Consider the following 16,473-nt stretch of genomic DNA (forward strand, 5'->3'; position numbering starts at 1 on the left):
GATAGCTAGCTATATATGTGTCTTGAATCATCAGTATGCGTAACCAATATGTGTCTCCCGTTCGAAAGCGTCATAGTTATAAATATGCATGCATTTGCATATTTATAAGCTTGATTCTTTCGAATTGTCCAACGTTATCCATGGACAGCCCGAGTATGTGTAGATTGGGTTCGTCTTCCCATATGCTTTGCTCCGGATCCGACGCATAAATTTCATCAGTGCCTCCCCTATTGTTCTCCGGGTACACATCCTCTCTGTTTATTGCAGAGACGCGTATCAGGAGAACAGCGGGGAGGTGCTGCCGAAATTTTGCGTCGGATCCGGGGCATAGCATGGGAAAATGAACCCAATCTACACATACACGGGTGGGATTAGGACCTATCATTACCTATTAAAGTGTAGGTTGCATGGACGTAATAAAATTGACAAAGTAGATCAACTGATGAATATATACATGGTGAATTACATATATAATTGTTGTGTGTCCAGTAGCTCTGAAAGTCAAGATGAGTGACCGTGCGTGGATGTATACCGGTCACACTGGTCAAAACAAATGGAGCACTGAATGGTTCATAAAAACCAAGGGGTTTGTGCAAGCCGCATTTGCAAATGGCCAAAAGAAAACCTGGTGCCCCTGTTTCCGGTGCTGCAATTGGGAAAAGAAGACAGAGGCTGAAATGGGCAAACACCTGCAGAAGAGTGGTTTTACGCCCGATTATATGGTGTGCACATTTCATGGTGAGTCTGCCCAACTTGACCGAGATAAGGTGGATCGTCGTCGCACCGACGAGCATGGTACCGGGATGGAAAACATGGTGCAAGACTATGATGATGCTCGGGATTCGGACGAGGAGATGGAGGAACCTGCAAAGGCCTTCAATGAAATGTTGGAGTCTTCAAAATGTCCGCTCCACGAGCACACTGAGCTTTGTCAGTTGGATGCCATCTCACAAGTAATGGCTCTGAAGGCTCAGTTCAACTTGGGCAGAGAATGCTATGACGCAATTATGACAGTATTTGGACGCTTTCTACCCAAAGGCCATGTAATGCCTGCAAACCTGTACCAGTCGGACAAAATCCTCCGTGCACTGAAGATGCCCTATGAGAAGATACATGCTTGTGAGAAAGGATGTGCCTTATTTAGGCTTGACTATGCGGACTTGAACTATTGTCCCATTTGCAAGTCTTCTAGGTATATTGTGGTAGATAACGGTATAGGTGAGAAGACACAGACCAAAATCCCCGTTAGTGTTCTTCGGTATATGCCAATCGTACCAAGACTTCAACGTCTTTTCATGGTCGAAGAGACGGCCAGACAGATGACATGGCACAAAACAGGCAAAAGAACCGAACTAGATGCAGATGGGAATCTGATGATGGTACACACATCAGATGGTATTGCGTGGAAAAAGTTTGATGAATTACATGCTGACAAAGCGGCAGATCCGAGGCATCCTCGAGTCGGCATTAGCACGGATGGGTTCAGTGTGTTTGGTATGACGACAGCCCAATACAGTTGTTGGCCCATATTTGTCTTTCCACTCAATCTCCCCCCCGGACAGATTATGCAAAGAAAGAACATTTTCCTAACGTTGATAATTCCAGGACCCAACTATCCGGGGAAAAATATGAATGTGTACATGTAGCCGCTTAAGGACGAATTGCAAGAAGCCTGGGATAATGGGTTCGAGACATACGACGCCTTTAGCAAACGGAACTTCATAATGCGTGTCTGGTACATGTACTCGACGCATGACTTGCCGGCGTATGCGCTATTCGTTGGCTGGTGTGTGCATGGAAGGTTCCCATGCCCCACATGCAAGGGAGCTCTTGAGTTTCGTTGGCTTCAGGCCGGTCGCAAGTTTTCTTGCTTCGACATGCATAGACAGTTCCTGGATCCTCGCCATAAGTTTAGGAAAGACAAGAAGAACTTCATCAGGGGTAGAATTGTCAAAAACTCTGCACCACCTGCATTGACAGGCCAACAGACCCTGGATCAGTTAAACGCTCTCGAGCCAGATCCACAACGTCCAGAGTACTTCAAGGGGTATAATACTAAGCACGTGTGGACTCACAAAACATGCTTATGGGATCTGCCTTACTTCAAAGACCTCCTTTGCCCACACAACATCGACGTGATGCACACTGAGAAGAATATCGCCGAGGCACTTTTTGGTACATTGTTCGGCATAGATGGGAAGTCAAAGGATAATACTAAGGCTAGAGTCCATCTGGAAGCGCTATGTGATAGGCCGTTACAAAACATGAAAGAACCGAAAGGAAAGCAGAACTGGACGAAGCCAAAGGCATGGTTCAATCTTGGAAGGCCAGCTATGAGGGAAATTCTCTTGTGGGTGCAACAGCAGTTGATGTTCCCCGATGGGTATGCAGCGAATCTAAAGAGGGGAGCGAATCTTGATAAACTGAAGATATTTGGTCTCAAGAGTCATGATTGGCACATATGGATTGAGCGGGTAATGCCGGTGATGTTGCGTGGCTTCATCCCTGAGGATGAATGGCTAGTACTGGCAGAACTCAGCTATTTCTTCCGTGTTCTTTGTGCGAAAGAACTATCGCCTGGCGTGCTAGAAGAAATGGAAGAGTTGGCGCCGGAGTTGATCTGCAAGTTAGAGAAGATCTTTCCACCGGGCTTCTTTAATCCAATGCAACATTTGATTTTGCATCCCCCGACCGAGGCAAGATTGGGGGGGCGTGCAAAATCATTGGTGCTACCCAACTGAGAGGATGCAGAAGACGCTTCGAGAAAAATGTAAAAATAAACGTAGAATTGAAGCATCGATGGCTGAGGCATTCATCACAGAGGAGGCGGCAAACATCGTAACAGCGCACTACGAAGCCAAAAATCATCATTTGCATAATCCGAAGCCTCGGTACAATGCTGACGAGCCTAAAAAGGGTGGATCCAACCTCAGCCTATTCAAAGGGAATCTTGCACCAGCTAGTGTTTCACATCCAGTATCTTTGGATAACGAAGAATGGCGGACCATTTCGTTGTATATCTTCAACAACCTGATAGAAGTGCGGCCGTACATCGAGTAAGTTCTCAGTACATTGTTTCGCAACTTCTATTTCCTTTGAACTGCTCTTATTCCTGGATATGTCATACAGTCGATACGTCGCCATATTCTCGTATGGAGCGGAGATCCAAAAGGATTCCATTGAAGAGTATGAGCTTCTCGCAAAGCAAGGAGGCGGCTATCCCGGTTTCATCTCTTGGTTCAAACAAACGGTAATTTCTATTAGACAATTTCATTTCATTCGCTAATTTGTGCATAATGCAACAATCCTTTCATATTAAACTTGTAGGCTAATTCAGAGTCTATGGACGCCGAATTGAGACAAGTCGCTAATGGTTTTGACTATAAGGTCCGTTCATTTGACAAGTACGACATCAACGGGTATCGCTTTCGTACCTATGGCAAAGAGCTATCTATGGCCGACCGAAAGTCTACAAATTGTTGTGTATCTTCTATCGGCGAAGGAGGTACCGAGTATTATGGGAGAGTTGAAGCAATTTATGAACTTCTGTTCTATGGTGAAAACCCACCGAATGTCGTAGTCTACAAATGTTATTGGTTTCAGCCGAAGGAGACTAGAAGGACTCATGAACATATAGGGCTAGTTGAAATCAACCAAAGCACCCATTTAGATGTTCCTGGTGTCTATATTACGGCTCAACAGGCGACCCAAGTATTCTATCTACCGTGGGCCTGCCAAACTAATCCAAATCTGAAAGGTTGGGATGTCGTTTATGAAGTGCCGCCACGTGCTAGACTTTCTCCCCCAAAGGAAGAGGATTATGAACCTCACATTAACCCAGACACATATGAAGGAGAATTCTTCCAAGAGACACGTCTTTCCAAAAGGCGTTTCAAGATCCGCTATACTTCACCCCAAAACATTGAAGTAGACAGCGACAATGAATCCGACATCACCCCAAAGGAGGAACAAGAAGAGCCGGAACAAGAAGAGGTTACTGCTGCGGATGACCTGTCAATGCTTGACCGATTACGTCAAGGTGGCCTTGCACATGTTGATGCCAATGAACCCTATGAGCCCATCATTGATTATAGTGATGATGATGATTATGCATTTATTGATGATACTGATCGAGATTATTAGTAGTGTCAGGTATTCAATTTTTTTATGTTGTACTTGATGATGATACACTTAAGTGATATACATATTATTATTCATGTCAGTACTTTTTTATGTTGTACTAATTTCGTTTATTCTTTGTCATGGCAGGTGTTGAAAGATGGTAGGCGCTGGTCGGGAGCGCGCCGAGGCCCCTTCTTCGTCGGCGCGTGGTGCGAGGTCTTCCATTCCACACGCACCTCTCCGCTGAGCGTTGTTGGACAGTATGGCGACACCGCCGGGCCCTTCTTCGTCGACCGCGGTGCCCAGCAGGGGACGAGGTAAGAAGAAGAGAGGAGGTGGAGCACGTGGTTGCGGGAGAGGAGGTAGGGTGACTCTTACGGCGCCTTCCTTGCCGCCGCCCCCAGCTGTTTCACCCGAGCACATGACTGCTAGGGTGGACTCGTTTGAGGAGGAGGCTGCACGGACTCCGGTCCATGAGCCTTCGGTCCACGGGTCTTCGGCCCACGAGCCTCGGGTCGACGGGCCTTCGACCCACGAGACCTCGAAGGAGCACACGTCTGGATGGGGTACCTGGTCGGGTCAGCCTGAGGAGCCGAGTGGCCACGCTGATGATGGAGGGGAGCCGAGTGGCCATGCTGATGATGGCGGGGAGCCGACTGATGAGGAGGGGGAGGAGGGGGGCAACGTCTACCAGCGTGGTGCTACATGGCTCCCGTCCGTGCCGGCGATCCGCGAGCAGAGGTGGTTGATTTTCCCTGATGGGGAGAGGTAAGTGCATTTAATATTTTTGTACCTTCTGCATTCACGTTTCTTCAAATAACTGATGTGTTGGCCTTGTCATGCTGCAGGGGTTGGGACCACCATGAAAGTGTCCGCCGGCCCAACTCCGTCCTTGGAGTTCTGATTCGGCAAAACTTCCCGGGGTTTGTCATGTTGCCTGGTGAGGGTCGGCTTCCAGAGGTTGGATTGACTTGGGAGCACTACTTGGCTGCCCTGGCCCCGCCGGGTGAGATTATCGACGGTGTCTTGTGCAAGACGAGGGCAGACGTTGTGATCAGAAAGTTCTGGGTAATTGCTCCTTTACACAATTAAAAATCTTCAACTAGCTAGTTATTAATTGTACTAATCAATATTGTCTCATTTGATTGCAGACATTCTACAGGTGTGAGGAGGGATACGAGGAGGAGGCGGATCATGTTATCCACAAGGAGTGCAAGCGCCTACTTCAGAACTTACGTCATGAGGTTCGGGTGCAGGCTGTTCGAGACTACTACGCCGGGCGTGGTATCAAGAAGCCCAAGCAGGAGTGCCGCGATAAGTTCTTGAGTAAGGAGAAGTACATGAAGGTAATTCTTAAGGCCTTGTACTTACTTCCTTCATTTAGTAATTCATAGCCGTAGTGCTCAAGTTTCTATTTGCTAACTTAGGCCCCTCCGAGATGGTGTGCAGATCGGATGGATTGTTGGGAGGTGTTGGTCAATGCGTGGTGCTCAAAAGAATGGCTGGCCACCCACAAAGATGCCAAGGACAAACGTGCCCAAATGGAAGGTGTGCCACACCACCAAGGCAGCTCCAACTTATTTCAGTATGGGCAGAACTGGGTATGTGGTTTGCTTCATGATTCATGCAATTCATTCATCATGCTAGCTTTAGCCCTTTAATTACTAATTTACTTTGTTTCTCTCTTTCAGGCACGCTACAATAAGGCGGATAAGGTGCCAGAGGTGTACGACATGTATGCCATGGCCCACACTGGCCCTTACAAGAAAGTCAAGGCATTCTCTGCGTCTGACCTCGATGATCCAAAGAACTTCACCAACATCTCCGCCCACGACAAGCTCATGCAATATAGAGATCAGGGGAAGGTGAGGAAAGGGGAGGACTTTAACCCGAGCCAGGGTCCCATTGATACAGAGCTGCTGATGATATCTGGTGGCGGGAGGTCCCATGGCTCCATAGCCATGGGAGATGGACTTATCCGTTGTCCTAGCCCTCTCCCGGAGATCAAGGCGTGCCAGTCGAGCTCCGCTCCTGAGATAAGGCCTCGTGAACGACCAGTCCAACTCGCCTTCAAGGTTAGTTATACGTACTCAGCTATCTTTCTCCATTACATTTTGTGCGCTTCCATCAATGATTACAAATGGTCATGTGAGTGGTGTTGCAGGCTGCTATACAGAGTTAGAGAGATAGAACGGAGAAACTTCTGGCAGAGGCGGCAGAGAGGCAGCGGGAGTTGGAGGAGAGGACGACAAAGATGTTGGAGGAGGAGAGGGCACGGAATGACATGCAGGCAAGGGCCATGTATGAGCTCCTTGTGGTAAGTTTCTTCTGCAGATTACTTGCTAGTCTTAACATTTGAGTCTCATTACTAACTAGTATGACTCTGTTGTGAAAACCAAATGTGCAGTCTGTGTGCGAGAAGTCCGGTCAGACCGCTCCACCGATGCCAGTGATTTCTCCTGGGAGCACGGTGAGTTTAATTTGAATGGACATTACTTGCTAGTCTTAACATTTGAGTGTCATAATGCTAACGAGACATTGGAAATGATCTTTGGTGCAGCTTAACTCCAGAAATGCATCGCACGATCCTTCTCCAGCTACCGGCGCGAGCCAGCCTGCTCCTTCTCCAGCTACCGGCGCGAGCCAGCCCGCTCCTACATCTCCATGATCATGGTAAGTTTCTCTAGTGTTTTGCTTAACAAATGCATAAAGACCTAGACTTAGCTTTATTTCCTCCAATATGCTTACCATAATGACCTAGAGTTAGCTTCTTTTCCTCCAAAATGACTTAATAAGCTTACTGACCTCATAAACCATCCATTCTACCTAAGTTAGCTCTAAAATGACTCATTTTACCTTAGTTAGCTTACAAGTGATCCAATTTATCAAGTTAGCTCAAAAACGATACATTTTACCTCAGTTAGCTCAAAAACGTGGCATTTCACCTTAGTTAGCTCATAAAAGACCCATTTCAACTAAGTTAGCTCCAAAATGATCAATTTCACCTAGGTTAGCTCATAAATGACCCATTTCACCTAGGTTACCTCATAAACGACCCATTTGACCTAGGTTAGCTCATAAATGACCCATTTCACCTAGGTTAGCTCAACTTCATCCTTAGAATTTTCAGAATCCAATTCCTCCACCAATCCATCCTCATAAGCTTACTGACCTCATAAACCATCCATTTTACCTAAGTTAGCTCTAAAATGATATGTACTTAGCTTACTTATGTCAAAAATTTCATAATTAACTTAGTTAGCTCATAAACGATCCATTTTACCTAAGTTAGCTCTAAAATGACTCATTTTACCTTAGTTAGCTTATAAGTGATCCAATTTATCCAAGTTAGCTCTAAAATGACCCATTTTACGTAGATTAGCTCCTAAATGATCCATTTTACCTACATTAGCTTTAAAATGACCCATTTCACCTAGGTTAGCTCCAAAATGACCCATTTCACCTAGGTTAGCTCCAAAATGACCCATCTTACCTAGGTTAGATTATAAATGATCCAGTTTATCCAAGTTAGCTCTAAAATGACCCAATTTACCTAGAGTAGCTCCTAAACGATCTATTTCACCTAAGTTAGCTAAAAACGATCCATTTCACCTAAATTAGCTCTTAAATGATCCATTTCACCTAAGTTAGCTCAAAAACGATCCATTTCACCTTAGTTAGCTCAAAAACGTGGCATTTCACCTTTGTTAGCTCATAAACGACCCATTTCAACTAAGTTAGCTCAAAAATGATCCATTTCACCTTAGTTAGCTCAAAAACGATCCATTTCACCTTATTTAGCTCAAAAATGATCCATTTCACCTTAGTTAGCTCAAAAACGATGCCCTTCACCTTAGTTAGCTCATAAACGTCCCATTTCAACTAAGTTAGCTCATAAATGATCCATTTCAACTAAGTTAGCTCGTAAACAGCCCATTTCAACTTAGTTAGCTCATAAATGATCCATTCCACCTAAGTTAGCTCATAAATGATCCATTCCACCTAAGTTAGGTCATAAATGACATATACTTCTTGTTCTAGTCTTCTTCTTGTTCTATTCACCTATTTCTAACTTTCTTATTTACCATTTTGCAGATTTCACTCACTTCATGGAAGCTAGCTTGCTATATGGAGTGCTTGCTTTTTCTTTGCTAAAACTTTGCATTGTATCTAGCTTGCTATGATAGAACTTGCTATGTTAATGAAACTTTGCTATGTAATATGTATATGGAACAATGTGTATGGATGGAACTTGATGGAACTTGCTATGTTGATGAAACTTTGCTATGTCATATTTATATGGAATTATGTGCTGGATATGTGATATGTTTGCTGTTAAATATATCTATATATGTCATATATATTTGCTGTGAAAATTGTTGGATTAAGAAAAAACAGAAAAAAAGAGACAATATGCAGGCTCTTTGCCGTCTGCCACCGACGGCAAAGGGCTCTTTGCCATCAGCAGCGGACGGCAAAGAGGCCACGTGGCAGGAAACTGTGCTTCCTGGGAGGCTGACCAATTTGGTCAGTTTGCCTACAGTGGCTGACGGCAAAGGCTTTGCCGTCGGCGGCGGACGGCAAAGGCCTGCCGTGTAGTGACGTCGGCTGACATCACTCGGCGGACGGCAAAGGCCTTCCAAAGTTTGCCGTCAACAGCAGACGGCAAAGGCCTGCCGTTAACCACCTAACGGAGTAACAGCACATTTATTGCCGTCTGCACTCTTTGCCGTCCGCTGCTGATGGCAAAGGCTCCTTTGCCGTCAGCCGCCCGAAGCAAACGGCAAAGTACCTCTTTGCCGAACCTTACTTTGCCGTCACCTTTTGCCGTCCGCGGCGGACGGCAAAGACCTTTGCCGTCAGCCATCCATGCCTTTGCCGTCTGCCGTGGCAGATGGCAAAGTAGCTGATTCCTATAGTGTATGTTTGACACCAAAGACTTTATTGAAGTTTGTCCCAAGAAAGGCCCTCCTTATCTTGTCCATGAATCGCAAGACCCCGATCGGTACATCGATGGAGGTCGGTATGTCCATGAACCGAACTTGACCAACACTGTGTGACCTGTTGCGATGAAGTGCTTTCTCGTTCATGAAATAAAAAAATTAGTATTTTTACCATCAAGGTGTTGAAAGTTAATCCTTTTGGTTCATGTGACAAATAGAGGTAGCTCAGAATATTACTCCCTCCGTAAATTAATATAAGAGCATTTAGAATACTATTCTAAACACTCTTATATAAGTTTACGGAGGGAGTACATGGGAAAGGAAGAAAGACATGCTTTCCCTTATGTCATCAAGATTAAGGTCATTGTGGGTGTTAAATAAGGCTTTTGAAAACTTGTTTTCAAACTGACCTCCCCAAAATCTTATGGCATCCATCGTTTAATTTGGTACTCCTAGCAAATTATACTACAAGCTAATTTGATACTCCTAACAAATTATAGTACAAGATAAGTAGTAGTACTAGCAAGCAAAGTAAGCAGTGGTTATTGTAGTTTATACCAAGTCTAAAATTAATCTTATGGTATATAATTTATATAGAATTACTAGATTTGACTCATGGTGGCTATTTCGATATTTAGAAGAATTCACTGTAGGTACCAAAACTTGAGCTGGCTGACACTTTAGTACCACTATTTTAAAATACCCGAACTACAGTCCATGTACTTGTGCAGAGGGTTCACTTTGGTCCGTATCTACGTTTTCGTGTACGTATTCGCTGACTTGGCCGAGTCAGCGGCCGCCAGCTAGGCTTTGACCGCCACCTGATCTCACGTGGGTTAATACTACTGCATCCGAGGGGGGTTTTGCAAAATCGCCAGACTTGGTCGACCGACCACGCACCTGGTCGCACCTGGTCGGCCTACTCCTTATCCCCTTGCTCTCCTCTTCCTCTCCTTTGAACCCTAGCCTCCGCCGCCGCAGCAGCCATTGTCGACGTCGTCGCCCTCCGCCTTCGCAGCCATTGCCGACGCCCTCCTCCGCCTCCTCTGCCTCCTCCTTCATGTCGTCTTCCAGCTCCATCCGCTCTGCACTTCGTGGCTACTCCGTTGTTGTACCATTGATTGGGTGCCCGGATTGCGGCGAGCAGGTGAGATTCTACCGGTCTAGCACCGATGAGCATGATGGATGGATCTTCTACAAGTGTGTGAACCACCATGTAAGTGCCAGTTCAGTAGATTGATTCATGCCGTGTCAACTCACTCTAGTATTGAAGCAGAGCACTGATTAAATTGGTCTTTAGGCTGCAAAATCAGTTGGTTAAACTAGTCATTGCACTGATTAATACAGTAGTTGCTTAAATAGGTTGTCGTTGATTCATTCACTCTGTAATTTTCTATTCTCAGGTCACTTGTGTTTTCTGGTGCTGGGAGCTTGAATATGTGCAGCATCTGGTTGAAACAAGGAGTCTGGTTGGTGATGCTGCTGTAGGTGCAATTGGTGCAGCTGAGGACAGGAGGGAAGAGCTTGAGAGGCAGAGGACTGAATCAATGGCAGGCAGAGGCACAGTTGGAAGGGGCATGGCTGGGAGAGGCATGGCTAGAAGAGCTAATTATGCCAGCTCCATTGAGAATAAGTATGCTACCAAGTAGCAAATTGCTATGCTTTTAGGATTAGATAGAGAGATTTTGCTGCTACTAAAGCTGCTGATGGCTTTTGTTATAGTGCTTTGTGTGATGTGTTTCACCTTAATTATGAAGAAGTGAAGTGTTGTTAATTGAGTAGGTGCAGGTGTTCTAAGAGATCTCTTGTTCTAAACTAATCATACTAAAATGCCAGTGTAGAGATCTTTTGTTTGCTCAGTATGAAGTCTTGGTTGTAATGCTTGTTGTAATGGATAATATGTCAGTACTGTGAAGTCTGCTTGACCTAATTGCTTTGAAATGCTTGACCTAATTGCTTTGAAATTACGGACAGATGTATTTGATGTCAGAAGTGTAGTTAAATTAATTTTGAAAGTAGTTTACCTAATTCAAATTCTATCAGAATTGTACTTAACCTCCTTGCTTTCAAATTACTGTCAGCCCAGGCCCCCTTTCTCAACACAACTGAACTCAAAAGCAAGCATGTAGTTGCACCTACTGCAAACACCCACCCAGCAACTTGCACTCTACATGTAGCTTTGGTCCACTGCCAGTCCACCACCACCACCACCAGATCCCCTTCTTCCTCATCTTTCATCTTCAATTTCGTGCACCACCAGATCCCTTCTCTCCTCTGTCCAATAGCACCAACAGATCCCCTTCTCATCTTCAGCTAGTAGTAACCATGGTGTCCTGGGATGATCTTCCCAGTTCTTCTGAAGATGACTCTGTGACCAGCAAGGTTAGTGTGCTCTCTCAATTGAACACCCAGTCTAGGGTTTCTCTCTCAATTGATTCCAAATGTCTCTCTTTTGTTTAGCCACCTACCACAATTTCCTGTGAGGAATGAAGTGGCTTGGATATAGATCTGCGTAGCTTTAGATGTGGGCATGGATCTTTGTGTGAGAAGCATGTGGCATTTGAATCTGTTGATAGTGGTAGAAGGTTTCTAGCTTGTGCACAGAAGGTTAGTAATTTTTTTGCATTTGGCACTGTTAAACAGGAAGTCATTTGTAGTATGTTTTAAGTTTCATCATCATGCACAGAACTGAATACTGGCAATTAACTGAATTTTTATGTTTTAAGTTTCATCATCATGCACATAACTGAATACTGGCAGTTAACTGAATTTTTGGTTTGGTCTAAATTGTTAGGAGGTACCTAAATGTAGATATGTTGAGTGGGTTGACCCTGAGTGGCCCGATGCTCTGAATATGAGCCTAGCTATTATATGGACCATGTATGAAGAGGAGAAAAAACAGAGGCCCAGATAGAATGTTGTGAGTGCTGAAGAAAACCTGAAGGTTCTTGAAGAGAAGCAGAAGATGGAGAATGAGTTGAGGCATTTCAAGCTTGATTTTGCTAAGATGGTGGCTGGGAAGGAGCAGGCAATGAGCCAATTAGGCAGCACACAACTTGCTCTGACTGATCTAAAGGAAGAACTTGAGAAGAAGAAGATGAAAGACAAGTCAGTAACCAACATTCATCAGGTATTCAGGGTTAAAGCAGAGAAAGAGAGGGACCAAGCAGTGCAGGAGAGGGACCAAGTGATTCAAGAGAGGGATGACTTGAAGCATGAGAAAAGGAAGATTGAGTACATGATTGCTGACCTATTCAAACACAAACAGGCCACCAAGGAGAAGATAAGGAAGCTGAAGGGCATGCTGAATGAATTTGATTGAATTTGTGTCATTGTAATAAAATGACTCTGTATCTTTCCTAGAATGTGTACCTTCTGGCAAATGAACATGAACCTCCTCTTGGATTTGTGTCATTTGTACTTTATGTCAAATGTTAACTAAATTGGGTTCAGATAAGAAATTGAAGTGGGTTTAGATAAGAAATTGAAGTTAACTGTCAGTGTTGCTTCTTTTGGAAAGATTTGCTATTTTTTATGACTGAATTTGTATGCTTGTACCATATTTTGATTAAAGAAAAATATTACACAAAAAGAGTTTTGCATGGGTCTCGAACCCAGGACATGTGGTATTGAACATTGGTGGCAATGCCAGTGGGATAAGTAGTAGTGCTTTGATCAAGGGCAGGTACTAACCTAACTATTTAGTAGTTGCTAGTGGCCCAATGGCTCACGCCTCTTCGGTTTCCTTCTCTGCTCTTTAAGCCCACCCACCCACTGCTCCACTCTCCAGTCACCTTCAGTCCGCTACTCCACTCTCCACACACCTTCAGTCCACCATGTTGCCTCGGTTACCCCACACCAAACCCCCACTCAGCCGTTAAGAAAACCCTCGCCACCGACCACCACACCACCGCCGCGGACATGGAGAACAGCCCCACCTGGAAGAGGGTCATTGATGACCTTGCAGGCGACGACAAGGCCATGCGCGCAGACCTGATGGAGATCGGGAAGTGGTTCCCCAGCTGTGCGATGCTGCGTCACCATGCGCGTGGCCTCTTGAAGGTCATGACCGATGACGAGCTGGACCGCGCCTGCCCCGACCACAATGGTATCCATTATGCACTCGTCCTCCGCTTCGTGATGTAGGAGACGCGCTTCGATGACCCGGGGCAGCGAGCCACTGCGAATGGAGCACGTCGACAATGTCGACCTGGCCGTCCCCGTGCCTGTCAACACAGCCTACTGGGACCACTACCAGCTCGACTACCTCAGGCGCGACGATGTCTCCGAGTACATCTGGCTACGACTCCAGCTCCGACGACGACTCTGGCTACGCCGCCGACTTGTCCTGGTCGACTGGCTGGGAGGAGCCGGAGGTGATTGTGCTCTCTAACGATGAGCCGAAGGTCAATGTGGCGGCGCCCGTCATCCCCGAGCCGGAGGTCCAGATGGTGGCGCCCGTCACCAGGGAGGGTGACAAGCACCGCCCCATTGACGTCAAGCTGCTTCCCTATGTTCCTTACATTGTCAAGCAGGAGGTGGAGGTGGTCTTGGCCCTGCAAGCACAGGACGTCGCAGCGCAGCCAGAGAGGAAGAAGAAGAGGAAGGTGGTAGCTGACATGGAGGTTCGCCGCTCGGAGCGCCTCCAGAAGATGAAGAACTGAAGATGAAGAAGATGCGGTAGTAGGCATGAAGAAGATGAAGAAGATGTAGTTAGGTATGCTGAAATATACAGATTTTTAGCATATAAGTTAGAAAAAAGTAGTTTGTTAGGTGTGCTTGTATATTAAGCACATAAGTTATTTGTAATTTCTGGCTGTTGAACTGGCGTTGATGCTATTTAAGTGTTGAACTAGCTGTCATGCTATATAAGTGCCTTATTACTACAAATGTTGTTGATGCAGTCTTGTTGCTATATAAGGCAACAATCCAAAAGGCAATAATTCCAAAAGAAGTAGTTGCTAAGGTTTAGAATCTGAACTGAATTTTTGTGTGAATCTTTGTCTTAATTGAACTATGTCTTAACTGAATTTTTGCCTGAATCTTTCTCAGATAACTAAATTCAGACAACTGTTAAAATTCATTTAACTGTAAAAATTCAGTTATCTTTGCAAACTAAATTCAGTTAACTGTAAAAATTCAGTTATCTTCGCAAACTAAAATCAGTTAACTGTAAAAATTCAGTTCTTTGCAAACTAAATTCAGACAACTGTTAAAGTTCAGTTAACTGTTATAATTCAGTTAACAGGGAGGGGAGTGGAAGCATAATAAGTAGGTTGTCAAGTAACACTTGAGCAAAGCACCGTTCCTATCATACTGGCATTGCATGCAGTTTATCACACCACGGGTCTTGGGTTCGACACCCAGGCCACCCTTTTTTTATGTAGTTAAGTATCTAAACTCCAACAGTGAATAAAGCCACTGATTCATTGCAGTTTTCAAATTGAATTAAGTGAATAAAGCCACTGAACTCCAACACTTTTCATTTTGAATTCAGTGAATGAAATCATTGAATGAGTACAAGTGCAACTGCACTGAATCATCTAAACTACAACAGTTCAAAGAGTCTCATTGTAGTTTTTGCCAAAAAATTACAAGTGCAAAAGCATTGAATCATCCCAACTCCAACAGTTTCAAAGAGTCTCATTGTAGTTTTGCCAAAAAAATTACAATGCAAAAGCACTAAATCATCCCAACTCCAACAGTTTCAAAGAGTCTCATTGTAGTTTTTGCCAAAAAAATTACAACTGCAAAAGCACTGAATCATCTAAACTCATCAAACATGTTCACTCTCTTCAGCTTCTTGGGCACATGTCCACTTGGTCCTACCTGCTTCCTCTGCTCAGCTCTTAATCTCTTGGCCTCCTCTTGTTGTTTCTTCCTTGCTTCTTTATCTTCTTTTATCCTCAGTGCTGCCATATCTCTCTTTGCTTCTTGGTCTTCTTTTCTCTTCAGTGTTGCCTCTGCTTTAGCTGCCATTGCTTCAAGGGCTCTGGCCTCCTTCTTTTCTTGCAATGCGGCTTTTTTTGCTGCTGCAGCTTCCTGCCTTGTTGCAGATTCCAGAGCTTTCTTCTCTTGTGTTGCTCTTCTTCTTCTTTGTGAAGACTCTGCTTTCCTCCTTGCAATTTCTTGCCTTTTTGCTTCTGCCTCCTCTGCTTTCTTCTCTGCCATCTCATTCATGGCCTCAAGTGCTGCATCTCTCCCGGTTGTCATCTGTCTATATTTCTCTCTCTTCATCTTCAGCAACTTCATGGTCTGGTTGCCTTCATTTGTAGCTGTTGTTGTCTGTGTTGTAGTGTGAGAACTGGCTGCCAGTGAGATGAATGAAGAATCTGGCAAAATGGTTTCAGTATCTTCCCTATGAACAGGTCTGGATTTTTGCATCCTATGAAGCATTGTAAATCCAAAGTCCTGCACCTGTACAAAACAAACATCACATGCTAACATCAGTACAACAAAAAGGATTGGACAAAAGTGGTCAAAATGAAGGGACAAAAGAGGAGAATTTGCCTGAAAAACAACTGGTGCATCCGCTCCATCATCTTGTGTGGAAATGACCTAATCATCTTATGTGGCAATGACCTCCTCATGTGTATCATGGCCATCAACATGGGCCTCCTCATGTGTAACTTGGCCATCAACATGGACCTCCTCCTTTGTAAGTTGACCATCCTCTTGTGTGACTTGGCCATCATCTTGTTGTGACAAAACAATTTCATCATCTGACACATCATCAGGAATGGCCCTTGGACCCCTTGTTGTTGTTCTATCTGCTAGATTTGGCAAAATGCTAGCCTTTCTTTGATTACATCCTTTGATGTTGTGGCATGTTTCATGGCAGTATGAACATGTTATTGTGATTCCATGTCTGCTCATCACCTTGGTTCCATCTTTCTTTTCAATCTCATAAGGTTGCTTTCTCCTACTCTTGTTTGAAGGCCTCCCTACTTTTTTTCATAGACAGGTGGCTTGATCTCACAACCGTTCATCTTTTGCCACTCACTCCTATCTCTGCAAGGCTTGATAATGGGTTTGTATGCTAGCTTGAATGCTTCTATACTGTAACAGGAGTGCACCAAACTCTCAGGATCAATCCTCTCATGTCTGCAACATGCAATTGCATGGTGACATGGAACTCCACTAAGATCCCACCTTTTGCAAGTACAACTTTCTTCCTTCATGTCAAAAATGTATGTCATGTTCCTATTGTCAACCTGAAAGATGCCATCACCAGCCCCTGAAACCATGCATGTAGCTGACAGCTCTATATTCTTCTCAATTCTTTTCCTAATTTTTGGGCATATTGAGCCAGGCCAGGCCTCTGCCACCTTTATTTTGTTGTAGAATCTGACCATGAGCTGTGTTTTGATCTTGCCAATCATTGATCTGAGATGCATCTCCCTAGCCT

Source organism: Triticum dicoccoides, chromosome 1A (genome assembly GCF_002162155.2).
Source record: "Triticum dicoccoides isolate Atlit2015 ecotype Zavitan chromosome 1A, WEW_v2.0, whole genome shotgun sequence".
Classification (NCBI taxonomy): Eukaryota; Viridiplantae; Streptophyta; class Magnoliopsida; order Poales; family Poaceae; genus Triticum; species Triticum dicoccoides.